Below are 7,610 nucleotides of genomic sequence, written 5' to 3'. Positions count from 1 at the left end.
GGTAACAAAATGTATTGTCTGAGGTATATTAAGATTCAATCTCTGGTTCATTTCGTCGACCAATCCTCTCAATTCAACATCTTTGCTGAAAGAATTTCTTTGTAATTCCTTACACAAGGATTCAGAAAATACCGATCCCCTGCCTACACAAGAAAATTGTTGATAAACCCCAAATGGCATTTTCTTTTGACCCAATTTTTTTTTCCTTATCGGTCAGGAAAAAATCAGGGTAGCAAACATTCTCTAGAATTTAGATTGAACCCATAGCTGATGATAGAACTAGAATAGATATTTTCTGTTTCCTACTTACACGAGCCCATATCCTTGCTTTTCTATCAATCTCTAATTCTAACCTCCCTCCCCAATCTGATATTATGGTACCAGTATAGACCGAAATTCCGTTATGATCCAATTCTGATCGATAATAGATACCGGGCTTTGCAATATTTGATTGATCACAATTCTGTATATTCCATTTACTATAGAAGTTCCGAGGGAGTTCATTAAAGGAATGTTTCCAATAAAAATTGTTTGTTCTTGCATATCCTTACTGGTTTTCCAAATTAATCCTGCGGATACATATAATTCAGAAGAATATGTGAGTGATTCATATACAGCATCCCTTTCTTTTATCAACGGTTCCACCAATTGATATGTTTCACAAATAATTGAAATTCAATTTCTTGCTCTGTATCTTCAATTTTGGAAACTTATAAAGTTCTTCTGTTAAGCCCTGATCCATGAACCCACAAATCTCTTCAAATTGTATCTGATTCAACCCAGGTATTGTAGACATTTCCATTTTCATCCCTGAGCATTTTGAATTTCCTTTCAAAAGAATCCCATTCTTTTCTCATTCTTCATCGAATCCTACGAATCGATCTAATAATGATGGAATTGAATTTCTATTCTGTTTACTGAATCACATGAAATTTTATCTAACTCCATATACCATATAATATATGTGGAATGTATGAAATATGAAATGCGTATGAACGGAAGAAGAAAAATTATACTCAAATTTTTATTTATATTTAGAACAAACAGATACAGAAAAGAATTGATAAATGCCATTTAGCCGCATGGAGTTTTGTTTTTGTATAGAATATAAAAAATAATTCAATTTCTACCATTATTATGATATTACATATTCCAATCCGATTGAATACCAGAAAATGAAAGGAATTCCTGATTTGATCTGTTCATTGAGATAAAGACAAAATAATTCTAAAATATATATATAGGGAGAGAGTTGATTTTTCTAGCGCTTAATTTTTTCATGGACTCCATTGTTCAAAAAACGATTCGCAGAGAAGATAGATGTTTTTACCCACTTTTAGTTTTTTATTTTTAGTAGAATATTTAGAATATGATTGAAGTAAGCATACGAAAAGGGGCTTATATTTATTAAACATGTGCAGATATAGCATTTCTATTTATATATGTCTTTCTTTTATTCCATTATAACGCTCTAATGGAGACAAGACATGGCGTGCTCTATCAAAAATTCTATTTTTCTTTTTTATTTTAATCTATTCAATGAAAATTGAAACACGATAATTTCGTGCTGATTCCTATGGACATCATATCTAGATAGATAAAATACCTCATTAGATAACTATAACTGTGTAACAACTTATGCTCTGGGGTTTATATAGACTCATAATTGCTGTTATATTATTATAATATACTTGAAATTCAGAAAGTTTTTTTTTTATTGAAAAAAAAAATCAATACTGATTAGTTATGTATCCAGTTTGATTTTCTTATACCATTAGAAAAAGACAAGTGAAGAAGAATCGTCCATAAATTTGCAGTCAATAGTTAATGGTTCCAATTTATTTGTCCTGAATTTTGACTTTTGTAACTGAGAATCCACATTTTCTTTTTCAATAGAAAAGAAAGGGAAAGTTTTTAGATATTGTGTGTCTTGAGATACTATAACCAATTGAAGGTATGGATCCGATCTAAAAATGAAAAAGAAAAGGGGATACTCCCTTTTTGTTTGTAGCCTTTGGCGACATGGCTGAGCGGTAAGGCGGGGACTGCAAACCTTTATTCCCCAGTTCAAACCAAAGTCGCCTGATCAACAAAACTCGAAATCCTAACGTCTCCTAACGTCTAGGATTCAAGGAAAACTAAAGTAGTGGAAGGAATCAGTAAATCTTGATATGGGAGCCCCTTTACTAATGGAGTGGCTACTAGAGGAGTCTTGAATTAGATTGATAACGGGAGTGTCTAATTAACTAATGAATGGTTGTAGAAGGGTTGAAGATACTTTGTATACAGACGGATGAAAGTCTCTGAATGTTCAGGCATCCAATTAATATTAGATTGATAGATAATCGGCTTTTACTTAATGAGGGACACCAAAAGAAAGAATAAGTCTTATTATTGATACATGTGAGTAACATTCTTTTGATATTTCCAAAAGTGTTACTGCGCATTTTGCTTGTGCTTAATGGTTCTCGATTTTACTCGAAATCATATAAGAGCTTGTTATAAGCGGATTTATCGAAGTGATTCATCAACGGTGGCGTGTCACAATTCCCTTTTCTTTTGACTTGCGCCAGTAATTCCACTATTATTAGTGAACAATAATGGAAAATGGAATTCCTTCATATTTGTTTCATATTCATAGAGATAGGGACATAATACACATGGATATAGTAAGTCTTGCTTGGGCTGCTTTTAATGGTAGTCTTTACATTTTCCTTTCACTCGTAGTATGGGAAGAAGTGGCTCTAGGGTACTCCTAATTGGGGTTGAGGAATCAAACCGTATCAATTGTTTTCTAGATCGTTTTGCAAAGCCTTTTTTTATTTTAACTATTTTATTAGTCTTCATTTCGAAATTCTTGGATTCTAGTGGAGTAATGTATTCTATGAATAACACCTTTTCAATCAAAATCAAACAAACATTTCAATAATCCCTATGTTCGTATTTCGAAAGTAAAAGGGATCCGGATGATAGGCAATTAAAAAAAAAAGAATTCTTCCTAAATTGTCTATTTTGATGAACCAGCTCTTACCAGAGTTAGAAACGGACAATGAGGGACAAGGAACCCCCTTTGTTTTCTGTATTTGCTTGTTTTTATTTCCCTCCCTCTTTACTGTTCAAAGAGAAAAAAAAAGTCTTTTTTTTATTTAATTTAATAAGATCTTGCCTTAGTGTAGTCACATATTAGACACTTACCCCCAGTTTTAGTTGAATTTCATTTATGAAATGCTTTATTGACTCATTTCATATCATGGATCAAAGAAGTTAAATTCAAAATCGGCAGGGTATACCCTTTTTTCGAAACGAAATACGAAGAAAAGTTACCATAGAACTCTTTGGATCATCTGTCAGTTGCTCAACGAATTACTTTTGAATGTTCAAAAAAGATTACTTGGTTTTCTTTTTTTTTTATTAATTTAATTAATATATGCCTATTCCATTCCATTTTTCCTTCATTTCTGATTATTTTAATAGGAATCTCGGTATCCACCAAAAAAATCAAATCCATGAAATGAAAGAATTATAAAATCGTAAGACTTGCCTTTCAATTATTTCAGATTAATTGAAATCAACACAAATAAAATAGATCAAGCGAAGAAATAAAATTGAGATACTATGTACAGTACATATATTTAATTGATATCGACATGTATGAAGATCCATATTGTGGATTCATCTATATTAAGCTTGTATCTTTCTACATTACATATTAGATATAGATAGTATGGTAGAAAGATTCATATTTTTCTACCATACTATCGAGTTTTATAGGATACTGCTGATTCTAGTCCATTCATTTTATTTAAGACGAGATTTGAATCCTTTTTTCTTAACTCCTTGATAAAAAGTCAAGTTTCATTCAAATTAATCACTTTGACTGACAGTTTTTACGTATATTATAAGTAAAAAGCGTAGGAACTAGAATGAACAGCGCTGTAGCAATAAATGCGAGAATATTTACTTCCCATAATTTCATTGTTTTTTACTTCGCAATAACTCGATTTAATCCCATAGAGATGATAAATTTGTCGCTTGTAAATTCAATGCAATGACTTACATTTCAATGACATCGAATCGGATCAATATCATGAATAACAATATTCTAGGCTATCAAATCGATTCACCGTCGAGAATTGAATAGTATAACATAGGAAGATCTTTTATCCACACCGAATACAAAAAGTGATGCCTGGTCCAATCAAAAGAATTCCTTTCCTTTATTTATATATATTCTTTTCCACCCTTTCTTTTCGATAATCTACTGCCTTCCTTGTACAATCATCTGATGATGTATCATCTGACTGCTTTTCCACTTTCACCGTTTACAAATAGTTTCCAAATAAACCCCAACAAAAAAGAGAAAGGAAAAAATAAATAAAAAAAAGATAAAGATATCGTTGGGAATGAAATTCTGTCATTTGTATCCCCTTTGACAGAAAACGGAGGGATCAATTGATGTATTTTAAAAATTTTATCCGTCGGGACTGACGGGGTCGAACCTGCAGCTCCGCCTTGACAGGGCGGTGCCTGACCAATTGAACTACAATCCCAGGGAAATAAAGAAAAGTGTACAACATAGATAGTCTTATGATTTCATTCAAGCCATTTTCTATTTAGATTTTAGATTCGAAGCCGGGTTGTAACAAACAAAGGCGCGAGTGATATATTGATATCCATACGGGTATGCACTTTGAGTGAGAGCGACGCGGATTCCTAGTTACTAGGAATCCTTTCGTTATTGCCAAATAAATCGATCAATAATCAATTTGAAAATGAAAACAAAAAAGAGTCTTCTTTTTTGTTTACTTTACTCTTTTTCTTTTCATTAAACTTTCTATTTAATGATCCTGATATGAATCTAGAGCGTTATCAAGGTCATAATTTATGGGAACAACTAAATAAATAGAACAAAATAAAAACAAATAGCGGTAGGGATGGATATATCACAAAATTGACTTTTTTATTCTTCCTAATTTTTTGTTTGGCTTTTCGGAAAACAAAATACAAAAAAATGGGCATTTTAGGTTATGGCGGATCAGCGAATTATTGGGCCGAGCTGGATTTGAACCAGCGTAGACATATTGCCAACGAATTTACAGTCCGTCCCCATTAACCGCTCGGGCATCGACCCAGGAAGAATCAATTCTAGGTTTATTGATAATCCATGATCAACTTCCTTTCGTAGTACCCTACCCCCAGGGGAAGTCGAACTCGCTGCCTTTGAAAGAGAGGTGTCCTGAACCGCTAGACGATGGGGGCATACTTGCCTGACCGCGACCATACTATGCTCATAGTATGAGCAGTTTTTTGAAATTGTCAATATAATGGAATGACTAGAGCCGAAAGCTTTTTCCATCTTTTATGATTTTCCATTTTTGATTCACGATTTATACTCAGTAAATCATTCATTTTAATCGCCACTCTATTCGATATAGAAATAAATTAGATAAATTCAATCTATTATATAAATATTTATTAGAAATAAATAGATATTATAAAAAGAAACTAGATTATATTAATAATACAAAGTATAAGATCAGTGATTGGTTTAACATAAACATAAAAAAGGGAGTTAACCTTCATTTTTTCCACTTTCATTCATTGATTCACTCATTATTACGACGAGACAGGCATGTTTCTATCTCACACTAAGCCGGTAAATTAACAAAAAGTAAATCGGGAATTTTTGGAAGAGGCAACAAGAAGTTATCAAAAATTATGTGTGTGTGTTTTTTTTCTAAAAATTGGGTTCGGTGAACAAAGCAAATCTCTTCATCACATGTTTCGATAAACTAGATTGGATCTATGTCGAATTGCTAAGGTACATGTATTAATCAAATAAATGAATTTCGTTCTGTTCTGATAAGCCAATTATGATTGGCCTTGAAACAATTCATTGCATTGATATTTATCAAACCCAATATCAATAAAACCATTTTACCCTCTACACGTTAAGTAAATTAGAATTCTCATTCCTGAGAGCTACTAGCCACTATGAGTCTACTGCATATACTTATATATAAAATAGATCTCTTATCCGTCTACTGATTCATTCAGTAATTGAGTCGAACCGCCCTTTAACTCAGTGGTAGAGTAACGCCATGGTAATGTAAGTCATCGGTTCAAATCCGATAAGGGGCTTTTGACTTTTTTTTCATAAAACTCCTATGAAATGGTAGTATTCATATTGAAACATAAGGATGTTGTTTTTATTGGTAATAAAAACCCAACTGTATATGTATAATAATTGAATTAGAAATTGTATAATTTAACTCTAATAAGTTATTATTCTAATGAGTTAGAGTAGAGGAATTCTAAAAGAAAGTTGAAATTAGAATGAATAATGATAAGCCGTCTCTTTGAAGCGACAAATATATATTTTGTTTTGATTTTGAATTAGATTATTCCAATCAAATCCATTGTAAAGAATTGTAAAGATTAGAAATCAACAAAAGAAAAGTAAGTGGATCTAACCCATTGAATCGTGACTATATCCACTATTCTGATATTAAAATTGATAGAGATGAAATTGGAACAGTCGATTTCTTTTTATTTCATATTTATTTGGACTCCACAAGAATCTGTCGATATTTGATTCAATCTTCTTGTTCCTAGGAATAAATTAATATTCTATTCCTTTCTAGATAAAGAGAAACATTTATTTCAAGTTACAACCTCAAGAGCCTTTTTTTCAACATCTTATCTTTCTTTGATTCCAGAACACAACAAGATCCATTTCTATCTATATATTCTATCTAGTCTATAATAGATAGAAACCTAAATCAAATCATGTCTTCACATATCAAATATTTCCATATCGATCCATATGACACTTTTGTTCTGCCAATGTGATGGAGAGTGAGTGCGAAAAGAAACTTTCATTTGAGTCTCCTATTATTTAATTTAATATTATTAAATATTGTATTAGATTGAAAAATAGGAACTTCGAATCTTTTTCTGATATACATAAAGGAAATAGAAAAAGATTCGAAGTGGATTTCTCGACCCGTGAAATGAAAAACTAGCCTCTGGAGTTTTTTTGTTTTATATTCATCTGAAGGAAATATGATAAAGAAAAACAATAAATAAAGAAATAAAATGAAGGAAATATATATCAGACTATAGTAATTTAATACACATAGAAATTATAAAAATACATAAGAATATTGATTTTTATCAATTTCACGAACAAGATCCAAGAATAAGATTAGTTGATGGAGGGGAAGGGGTAGATCTGGGGATCAACCAGTAGCGAGAAGGGGATCGCTTCTTCCTTGAATTGAAGAGTTCGTTCAAAAATTCATCTATCTGATTGATGAGCCATAAGACAATTCATGGTTCAGACGACTAGTAAAATAGAAAAGAATAAACGAATTGAGTTCATGGATTTACCTTGTCAGGTTATGGACCAACACAAGACAATATTTTTTATATTCGAAACCAATTAATTATAAGGCAGTAATGAGAAATCAAACATACATAAAAAATCGAATCCCCAGCGCCCCATAACATACAAGGTGCTCGGAAATGGTTGAAGTAGTTGAATAGGAGGATTACTATGACTATAGCCCTTGTAAATTTACCAAAGATGAAAATGATTTATTTGATAT

The 7,610-nt window shown here is 31.7% G+C and overlaps 1 non-coding gene across 1 annotated transcript; it reads right to left on the bottom strand.

Annotated features, from left to right (window-relative positions):
* Positions 1 to 5,047: 5,047 nt before the first annotated feature.
* TRNAY-GUA (transfer RNA tyrosine (anticodon GUA)) lies at positions 5,048 to 5,131 on the bottom strand. The gene has a single exon. It is a non-coding gene; the product is annotated as a tRNA-Tyr (tRNA).
* Between the last annotated feature and the right edge of the window lie 2,479 nt (positions 5,132 to 7,610).

Source organism: Gossypium raimondii, unplaced genomic scaffold, assembly GCF_025698545.1.
Source record: "Gossypium raimondii isolate GPD5lz unplaced genomic scaffold, ASM2569854v1 Contig00295, whole genome shotgun sequence".
NCBI classification, from domain to species: Eukaryota; Viridiplantae; Streptophyta; class Magnoliopsida; order Malvales; family Malvaceae; genus Gossypium; species Gossypium raimondii.
The sequence above is the reverse complement of the archived record's forward strand: the minus strand, read 5'-3'. Positions and strand labels throughout refer to the sequence as shown.